General features: G+C 36.4%; 1 pseudogene; it reads right to left on the bottom strand.

The window, feature by feature from the left end:
• Positions 1–7,775: 7,775 nt before the first annotated feature.
• LOC103659652 lies at positions 7,776–9,082 on the bottom strand (annotated as a pseudogene).
• Positions 9,083–11,370: the final 2,288 nt, after the last annotated feature.

Genomic DNA, 11,370 nt, shown 5'->3' with positions numbered 1-11,370 from the left:
CCCTATAAGGCAAGCAACTGAAGTTGGCAACTACAAGATGAAGGATATCCGAAGTGGACGGTGGAGGGAAGATGCTAAGTATCAGTTGTATCCTTAGGACCAAAACAGCAAAGTTATGACAGCGTATACGACCAAACCTTTTAATGTAGATCTGTCTTTTAGAGAATGTCACTAGCAGTCACCTTGGGAAGAAAGTGATGAGATGGAATGAATTTAACATGGGCTATGCATGTATCAGTGCCCTCCTATATCAACCTGACACATCATTTCCATGCACATCAGCTCAATTTTCAATTGCTAGCAACTGTATCTTTGCATCTTTGGCAGAGAACCTATCGGTCAAGTTTGAAACAGAGAAGCAGAAGCAGAATCAGTATGTGTATCTCTCTCCAAGCATTGGCGTGGCTTACCCCATTCCAAGAGAGGGCTAAGCTAGTCCGAAAACCATAGGGCAGGCAGAGTCAGGAAAGGGAGAACATGGCAACTGGAACACATGAACAAGGGTCAAAGCCCTTGTGCACTGGCAGAATTTCTTCTCTCTCTCAGGGAAGCCTCAGGCCCACATGTAAAGTCAGGAACAGACAGATTCTCCAGGATAATCTCTATTTAAAGTCAACAAAGAGGCACTTTAATTACAGCTGCAATATCTCTTAACAACAGTACCTAGATTAATTTTTTTAAATTTTTTATTATGTTATGTTAGTCACCATACAGTACATCCCTAGTTTTTGCTGTAAAGTTCCATGATTCATTACTTGTGTATAACACCCAGTGCACCACGCAATATGTGCCCTCCTTAATACCCATCACCGGCCTAGCCCAATCCCCCACCGCGCTCCCCTCTGAAACCCTCAGTTTGTTTCCCAGAGTCCATAGTCTCTCGTGGTTCATTCCCCCTTCTGTTTACTCCCCCTTCATTATAGATTAATGTTTGACTGAATTAGTGGGGACTAGAGTCTAGTCAAGTTGACATATCAAAGAAGTCATAACAGAGGGCTTTCTCTGCTGGAAAGAGGATACTCTCTCTCCGCACTTGCGGCCCGGCTGGCAGAGCTGGGAATTAACTGGCTCCTCCCAAACAGCCCTGGGCCAAAGATGAAGGAGTGTTGGTGGGAAGCCCACAGCTCTCCAGCCCTTTAAGCAGACTCACTCCAGGGTCTGTATCCTACGGAGTTTCTGAGCGGGATTTAGCTCCAGTCGCCTACACTTACACTAGTCTACACTTTAGTGACAATTCCTCCTCCTCTACTGGTTTCTCCTACGATCATTTTCCAAACAAACTAACTGCACTGGAAACCTTGCCTCCAGGTTGACTCTGAGGGAAGGCAAACAAAGACAATGAGTAATATATTACATTACTGTTTAATCAGTCGAGAAAATATTACGTTTATTTTAAATTTTCTTACATCATATTTAATCATTGCTATCTTTCTTTATGGAAAAAAAAAGATACTTCATAGATTCAGAGATACCAAATGGAAATTTTTGAAAATATCTTTAATCAGGACAATATACATTTTTGATGCAATATTATCATGTTTTGTTCTTTGTCCTTCCATGACTAGATTAATGATGACTGTGCATATACTGAACACCACTGATTTTCTGAGCTGCTATGCTCTGAGTTTGAGAAGAATATATTTATCAGGGAAAGAGAGACTGTTGATGACTAAGCAGGACTTTTTACTGTAAATGCTGTATTTACATATTTACATGGCCAATCCAATTTATAAGCTTCTGTCATACCTATTTACATATTTTTGCTATCTGAAATATTGAATTGGGCATGAGAGTAGAATGAGAAGGAGTACATAGGAATGGGTGCTTTGATTTGGCCGGCTAGTAAAAACTGGTTAATTTTCTGTTAAGTAAGATATTTCTCCAAAAACTTACAAATAACTGATAATATTCTTGATCTTCCGGTCTGTAATTTTAATCAGTAATGTGGATTTAAGGTCAAGTACACCTTTACTAAAACATTTTTAAATCACTGAAGATTTCAATGCATTATAAAAACATTTTTATTTCCTTAAACGTGAAATCCAATCTACTTTCTCTGAAAATTATTCTACCCCCCCCCATCTACTGCCTGTGGTAAAATGTCAGTTATTGCTATGTATTAAATGAGGATTAAGAAAAATTCAAGACATCTTTTTAGTTCGTTCTCATTATTGCGTCTGCTAAAGTAAAACTAAACCAGTATGACTACAGGTTTGAATATTAAAAAGTGCATGTTTGAGATTATTAAAGTATTTCCAGCAAAATGTAGTAATTTCCCTGCATTTACCTTAGTAAATTATAGGTTGTTTAATGGATTGTTTCAGAGTAAGAAATGAAACTTATTTCTTAGAGCAATTTAATTTGTGTAATCGATTAGTATTCTTCATGATATTATGCTTAGAAAAAACTGTCTATTAAAGTTAGAGAAAAGATACCAAAAACCACTATTATAGATATTTAAGACTTTTTAAGAGCAACTATATAGCCTTTGGAACCCCACGCCATTATTCACATGTTTATATACTTATATTTTCATTAGAACATCTGCTTTGGGAAAGTAATACCTACATTTGAAAATAATTCAATAGACACTGTATCTGAGACTCTTAAGGACAAGTGTGAAATTGTTTTATCTTTATTTTCTGGAGCTCTGGACAACTGATTGAGACAGTACAGAGAGCGTCTGCTGGAGAGGTAACTCCTGGGATCCTTGTCAAATTGATTGTGCTCAGAAACAACTGAGACACAAAAGAAAGAGAGCGTCTAATCACATTGCATTTAGAACGTTGTTCAAATTGGGAAACTATGTAATTTAAAACTAAATAGCTTGGCTTGACATTTTAGAATTTTTAATTAACAGATTGTTCTATTAGCTCATAGATTTCTCTCCAGGTGACTAAAATGGATTTCCACCCAGGCTTTGTTTCCATATGTCAAGAATTTTTTTAATAAATAAGTAACACATCGATGTATTAATTCCGATTCCATAGGCAGAGTGCTATACCAAGGGCAGGGAAATAAAAGTCATTCCAGTATGCTATGTTTTGTTTTTTTTAAAAGTACATTGCCAGTGAGATTTTGTTTTGTCTGTATGATTACACTAATTTTCAGTGACTAAAAATCATGCATACCTTATAAGGTAACTGATTTTTCAAAGAACAAATATGAGTGATTTAGGCATTATAAAATTCTTAAAAAATTAAAGAATCATCCATTTTTTAAAGTATATGCATATTTTGTCACATTCTATCATTATCATTGTCATTACTTTCTTCCATTGATAAGAACTCTTTCTTCACGTAACTGTTTGAAAATAGTGGTTCATATACTATCAGAATAAACCTGAAGAGTGCTACATTGAAACAGATTCTTGTTTTTGCTATTATTAGATTTGTTGCTGACTAAATGTCTGGAAAGAAAACCAATTCAATGTAAAAAGATTGTAATAAAGATGATTAATTAGCAGGTATGATAGAAATCCCCTCAGGAATACAATAAATGTGAATGCCAAGTATCCCAGATTGATGACAGCAAGAAGTACAATTAGCACTTTTCCCCCCTCTATTCTTTCTTCGCCCTGTGCCAGTTGGGACTATGAATGAGAAGATAAAATGATGAAGGGATGCAGAATATACCACTGTGGCATAAAAATTATTTTGAGCCAAAGACACTTGAGAATCAACAGATTCTCAGCGGAAAGGCTTTGTCTGAACACTACCCTCCTTACCTTCCTGAAAGTAGAGGCTTCCAAAACTAAAATTCAACTGCCATAAATCTCCCTTCAAGGGAAATTGACTCCTATCACTGGAAAGGAGAAGTCAGAACCTGGATGAGAAATTGCATAAACAAACATGGTCACACTATCACCCTTCCCCTAGAAGCTCCTAAACTTCCATTTGTCTTTCCTCAAAGTCATTAGTTTTTTTTTTTAAGTCCCCTGTCCCTTTCCTATTAAGATGGTATATAAACTTTAAATTCTAGTCACTTGTATGAGCCACTTCCCTTGTGAGCTTCCATGAACCCATGTGGATCAACTTTGTCCTTTCTCCTGTTAATTTATCTTTTATCAGTTTAATTTATGGGCCACAATTACTACTACTAAGCGAGTAGAGAAACAGTTTTCCTCCCTGACAAGGACAATGACAATAAAGTAGTTAATAGTATTCTAAACTCCAGCTTCTGTTTCTTTATTTTTCTCTTCACTTTGTGGTCTATTCCCTAATTTAATATGCTTAAAAACTGAGCTCTTTTTTTCTTTAAAGATTTATTTATTTGAGAGAGAGAGAAAGCACATGAGATGGGGGACGGGCAGAGGGGGATAGAGAGTATCCTCAAGCAGACTCCCCACAGGACCCTGAAGTCATGACCCCCGAAATCAAGAGTTGGACGCTTAACGGATTGAGCCACCCAGGTGTCCCAAACTGAGCCTTTTTTTGTTTTTTAAATTTCTTTCTTTCTTACACTTTGTTTGCTTCCTCATCATCATCCTAAAATCATTTTGTGACATCTGCTAAGAGCTTGTTTTTCATTCACATCACCTGCAGTGAAATGAAGTACTTTGTAGAGTGTGTTTCCATGGATTTCTTTGGCAGGAACATTCAGTGGCTGAGCATGTAAGGGATGAGAATGGAAGACAAAGGCAATGCAATTCACATGTCTCCTCCAGGGCACATTCTCATCTTGCCACAGATGTGAATGACTTGCAAGTATTTTATGGCCACTTGAGTTTGCATTCTTATTTTACGTGTGTCTACCCAGAGTGATATACCCACTATAGGGACCAGAGCTGAAATAAATGATTTCTAAAACATTATTAGATGTTTCTGAATAGACTCAATATTTAAAATATTATTCTCTACTACTTTAATAATGAAAATATATTTTCAATTAACGTACTTAAACATTAAGGCAAGTGATAGAAGAAATAGACTACATTTGGCTTAGTCACTCAGATTTATCGTAAAAATAATGTTTTTACCTATGGCTAGATGATAGATATTTGCAGTTCATCTGCGGTGATCATTGCCTCATCATTGGTGCTACAGCCTAGGATATGGTAGCATATTAGAAAAGTGACAATTATCTCAAATTTCCCTTGCAAATTCATGCTTCATTTCTCTGGCTAAAGAAAATATGACACCAATTGCCAGTATGGTTATAGTTGTTGTACTTATTGCTTAAAGAGATCCTCTCTATTTAGCATTTTCTGTGCAGCCAGGTATGAAATTAACCGGTGAGGCTACTTTGGGGGAATTTTTTTTTCTAGTTCATGTAACATGATTGAAGGGAAAGAGGACAGAGCAATGATCCTTATGTTCCATTTGCAGCACGTGTCTACAAAACATTTCCTCAGACAAATCCGTTCAAACTCCTAATTAAAATTGTCTTGGACTGACAGTTTTCAGAAATCACCTAAATAACCATAAATTGCCATATTTCACTTTCGTAAGTGCTAGTATCCGTCGTTATAGTATCACCTAATAGGACTTCTATGCAGAAAGAACTCTGATTTAAAAGTAAGCAGACACAAAGTTCAAATTTTTATGCATATGTCGTTAAGCATTTTAATAAACATAAAATGAGGAAAAATTATTCTCTTTCTATGAAAATGAGTAGAACAATTAAGATATTTGCGTAACATTTCATTTCATAGAACTGTACATCCAAATCACTTGGGAGGTCCTCTTTCGAAAAGCTGTTACCTTCGGGGTTGGGAATAGCATAGGGCAGTGGGCCTCAAATTTAAACACGCATAAGAGAAAAATATAGTGCTTATTAAAATATAGATCGCTGAATCCACTCCTAGACATTCTCATTCAGCAGGACTGGGGTGAAGGCCTAAGAATTTGCATTTCGACCAGTTGCCAAGTGATGCTGAGGTTGCTAGTATGACAACAACGATTTGAGAACCACTGGCATAGGGTGGAAAAAGTTACACAGGTGGTTCTTCTTCTATCAACACTCTTGCAGTTGAAGTTAACTTAGATTTATAAAAAGCAATAAGAAATGAGGCAAAGTTGTATGTATCTATGTCCATATCTATGTCTATATAAATTTTCTAAATCCAATTTGAAATAATATATCCCAGAAACTTTGGCCATTCTTAATACGTACTGAAACATTTGAGAAATATGAGTGAAATTAGCTTTTTGATCTAATGTCTCTCTCACACACACACATATACTAAAGGTTTCACACTGGTTATAAAAATATTGCTGAATGGCTTCATGCTGGTCGGGCTGACCTCGAAGTTAAATTTGTGAGGTGATGCTGTTTGAGGAGATTGTAAAACTATGGCCATCTGCAAAGGAAAGGTGGTAGTGTCTCCTTGATGATGGCTTTATCATAGGGACGATTATACTGTTATCTCTTTAATAAAAGCAATTAGCCAATTATATATTCCAAAATGATTATCTAAGAAGAAAACATATTAACATGCTTAATTAATATTGACTATATAAAACAAAAAGAAAAATAATTTACATCTGTTGAAGTTTTCCAAATATTTGAATCACAAGAAACACTGAATTTTCTACGAACTGTTAGTAATTAGTTAACCACATTCACTATGCCTTTACTTAGCTGAATATTTGTGAATAAAACCAAAAGCCAATATATAATAGTTAGAGTATCATAAGCATATGGTAATAATATAAGCTGATTGTCACAGTTTCCTGTTATAATTCTGGAATCATTAAATGTGAATTCTGACTAATCACCAAATATCATTAAAAATATGTTCTCAAAGTGCTGGTGGATGTAATGGATATTTTTTTTTACTATAACAATAGGACACACTACTTACTTCAAAATATAGCCTAACATGGTGGTGACTTACCCATTGATAACTAGACTAATCAGAATAAAACAAGCCAGAAGTAAATGAATTTAAATGTATAATCAAAGTGATAATATTTTTACATGTTTTTTCCAGTTTTATTGAGGTAAAATTGACAAAATTGTAATATATTTGAAGTGTAGAATGTGATGATTTCATATATGCATACATTGTAAAAGGATTTCCATAATCAGTTAATTAATACATCCATCACCTCACATAGTTAACTTTTTTGTGTGTGAGAAATTCTTAACAAATTTCAATTATACAATACAGTATTATCAACTATAGTCACCACATTATACATTAGATCTTCAGAATTTATTCATCTTATAACTGAAACTTTGTATCTCTTTTATACTACCTCCATTTCCCCCACACTTCCCCTGGCAACCATGATTTTACTCTCTGTTTCTATGAGTTTGACTTTTTTTTTTTTTAATTCCACATATATGAGATACTATGAAGTATTTGTCTTTCTCTATTTGGTCTTCCATATTCATCCATGTTGCTACAAATGGCAGAATTTCCTTCTTTTTTAAGGACAAATGATATTCCATTATATATACCACATTTTCTTTATCCACTGTCCATAGACCCTTGAGTTATTCCCGTATCTTGCTATTGTGAATAATGATGCAACAAACATGGGAGTACAGATATCTCTTTGAGATAGTGATTTTGTTTTTTTGGGTGTATTATCAGAAGTGGGATTGCTGGATCATATGGTACTTCTACTTTTAATCTCCTATGGACCCTAAAAATGTAACATTTGCTACATTCCTGCCAACAATACCCAAAAGTTCTTTTTCTCCACATTCTCACCAACAGTTTCTCTTGTCTCTTTGATAATAGACACCCTAATAGCTATAGGTGATACCTATTGTGAATTTTGATAGGGATTGCATTGAATCTGTAGATCAATTGGGTAGAATTGCTATTTTAACAGTATTAATTCTTCCAATCCCTGAACATGGGATGTATTTTCATTTATTTTGGTCTTCTTCAACTTATTTCATCAATGATATATAGTTTTCAGTGTAGAGTTGACCCTTGAACACCATAGGTTTGAATTTCATGGGTCCGCTTTTTTTTTTTTTTAATAAATACAGTACCATATTTTAAATGTATTTTCTCTTATGTTGTTTTTTAAAGTAAGTTTGTTTTCCATTTTCCTTGCCTTTGTGAAACAGAAATTTAAGACCATTCAGTGGTTGCTCCTACCTATTTAGTGGCCTGTGCAGTGGGAGCTGCAGACCACTCTTCAGTGGCAGGCAGGCTGAGTGCTGTAGTCTCCAGTGGGGAACTGCTGAGTAGGCACAGAGGACACCTGCACATTCTCTGACCAGTCTATGTCTTCAAGTTGAGTAGTAGTGAACTCAGGAGCTGGAGCAGTCCCTTCACCCTGAAATTCCTCCTTGGTCACAGCCTTTTCAGCTGCCACCTGCTCTTCCTTTTCAATCTCTTCAGGATCTCTGTAGAAGTAGAGATCGGGCATGACCTCCCATAGGTGTTCCCAGGAAATGGTGCCACGCACGTGCAGATCCCAGGCCAGTATCCGGCACATCAGACCCACTGAGTGAGCTCCCTTGTTGCAAGAGATGGCAAGGTCCACATCGCACGGAGGAAAGTCCGTGTTACACAGATCAATGAACGGTAGGCAGGTTAACATAAGACGCCTCTGTAAGAGCCTGGTGCTCAGCCCCGGGATCAGTAACCACCGGAAGTCTCAGGTCTGGAACGCTGCTTGCGTCTGCTTAGTGAAGTTTCCAGGAGTGAAGCGGCCAGCGGTAGGAGTGTCTCTCGTAGCAGGAGCAAACTTCAGCACAGCTCGCTGGCCAGTATTCCTGGATGATATGACACTGACATCAGATGGGGTTTCAACGGCAACAATAGCATGAGCTGCCAGCAGAAGCTTTTCCCAGGTTCTCTTCAGATTTATGCTGTAGATACCATCACTTTTCCTTCTGTAGATGTAGTGTTCCAGCTGGAGGTCAAGGTTGGTGTCACCCAAGCAGGTGCCTAGTGCAAGGAATTTGAGGCCATCCTCCTCCTTCATTTACAGATCATCAAGGGCTCCAGACATTGGGAAAGTTTCCCTTTAACTTACGACGGGAATGCAGAACAACACTGTATGGACCCCTCCTGGGCTAGTGCAGAACGACTTTCGTGTTTTTCTTAATAACATTTCCCCCCCTCTGGCTTCTGTATTAAGAATACAGTATATAAGAATACAGCCACCTGAGCGGCTCAGTCAGTTAAGCATCTGCCTTCTGCTCAGGTCACGATCCCAGGGTCCTGGGATGGAGCCCCTCCCTCATCAGAGTCCTTGCTCAGCGAGACCTGCTTCTCCTTTCCCTCTGCTGCTCTCCTTGCTTGCGCTCTCTCTGTCTCTGTCAGATAAATAAATAAAATCTTTAAAAAAATAACACAGTATATAATACATATACAGAATATGTGTTAATCAACTATTTCTGTCATTTGTAAGGCTTCTGATCAACAGTAGGCTACTAGTAGTCAAATTAAGGGAGAGTCAAAAGTTATATGCAGATTTTCAACTATGTGGTGGGGGGTTAGCACCCGTAATTCTCATATTGTTTAAGGGTCAACTCTATAAATCTTTCACCTCCTTGGTTAAATTTATTTTTATTTATACTTATTATAAGTATATTATTCTTTTTTATGCTACTGTAAGTGGTATTGTTTTCTTAATTTCTCTTTCCATATGTCATTGTTACTATATAGAAACAACTAATTTTTGTGCATTGATTCTGTATCATACAAATTAACTGAATTCATTTATCAGTTCTAATAGTTTTTTGATGGAGTCTTTAGGCTTTTCTATGTATAAGATCATGCCATTACTCCTTCCTTTCTGATTTGGATGAAAGGACTTGACTAATTGTTCTGGCTAAACCTTCCAGTATTATGTTGAATTGAAGTGGCAAGAGTGGGCATCTTTATTTTGTTCCTGATTTTCCTCATCTTAGAAAGCATTTCACTGTTCAGTGTGATGCTGTTATGGGTTTGTCATATATACGACCTGTATTATGGGTGAGTTACATTCCACCCACACCAATTTCATGAAGAGTTTTTGTCATAAAAAGATGTTAAATTTTTTCAAATGCTTTTTCTCCTTCTATTGAGATGAGCATATGATTTTTATCATTAATTCTGTTAATGTGATATCAAATTTATTGATTTGCATAGGTTTAACTATCCTTGCACCCCAGATTAAATCCCACTTGATTATGGTGTATTTTTTTTTTTTTTAAGGCTTAAACTCATAACCCTGAGGTCAAGACCTGAGTTGGGTGTTTAACCAACTGAGCCACCCAGGTGCCCCTATGGTGTATGATCTTTTTAATATGCTGTTGATTTTTTTGTTGTTATGGATAATATTTTGATGAGGATTTTTGCATCTTTGTTAGTCAAGCATCTTGCCTTGTAGTTGTATTTTCTTATAGTGTCCTTGTCTGGGTTTGGTATCAGGGTGATGCTGGCTTCATAAAATGAGTTTGGAAGTGTTCCCCACTTCTTGAGTTTTGTGGAAGAATTTGAGAAGTATTGGTACTGTTTTTTTTTTTTTTTAAACGCTTAGTAGAATTCACCAGTACAGTCATCTGTTTGTGGGATTTTCTTTGTTGACAAGTTTTTGATTCCTGCTTCAAACTCCTTACTCGTTTTATTCTGTTCAGATTTTCTACTTGGAAATCACGAAGTAATCTTGTATGACCCTGCACATTCAGGCTATATGTGTTCTTAAAGCTAGCTGGTATGAGTCTCTTTTAGGCAGCATAGAGTTGGGTCTTTTTTTCTTTTTGAAAAAATTTAATCTGTGCAGCCCCTTTATGTCTTTTGATTAGAAAATTTAGTCCGTTTATTTTAAAAGTGATTGTTGGTAAGTATGAGCCTGGTGGGGAGAGCTATGAGAAATTCTCACATATCTGTTTAGAAACTGCTTCTTCGTTTACTATGGTCTTATGGATGAGCCCTGTTGGCTCTCAGAGCTGGGTGATTTGGGGAACTGCCCCTCATATGGTAGCCTTAAATTTGGGGTGCTAGATGTGTGATATAGCCCTTGAGGTCAGTGTTCCCCCTCAATTGTAAGACACTGTGCTGGAGATTGTGGTTTATGGCAACAGTGTGTCTATTTTTCTTACCTGTTTTGATACATTACTCAAAGAGTAGGAGTAAATCTATTAGTTTCTGAATTAAGCTCAGGATTGATTCATGTGTAGCTATATATTAGCTATATATACATAGTACATCCATGGGAAGAGGAAAAGTCAGGAACCTACTATCTTGCCATCTTGGTTATGTCTCCCAAAGTGACCATATTTTTATAATGCCAAAATGTCTCTGCTTCAAAATATGTGGCTCTTGTTAAAAGATTTCATTATTTTACTTCATTTTATTTTGTATTTGTATTTTTTTGTTTTTTATTATTTAGTTAGGAGTCCAATTTTAGGGACCTACATAGGTTCTAGTTTTTTAAAAATTCAATTTATCATGCTCTTGTTCATTTGACA

The sequence above is a fragment of the Ursus maritimus genome, unplaced genomic scaffold (genome assembly GCF_017311325.1).
Source record: "Ursus maritimus isolate PB19 unplaced genomic scaffold, ASM1731132v1 scaffold_1, whole genome shotgun sequence".
Classification (NCBI taxonomy): domain Eukaryota; kingdom Metazoa; phylum Chordata; class Mammalia; order Carnivora; family Ursidae; genus Ursus; species Ursus maritimus.
The sequence above is the reverse complement of the archived record's forward strand: the minus strand, read 5'-3'. Positions and strand labels throughout refer to the sequence as shown.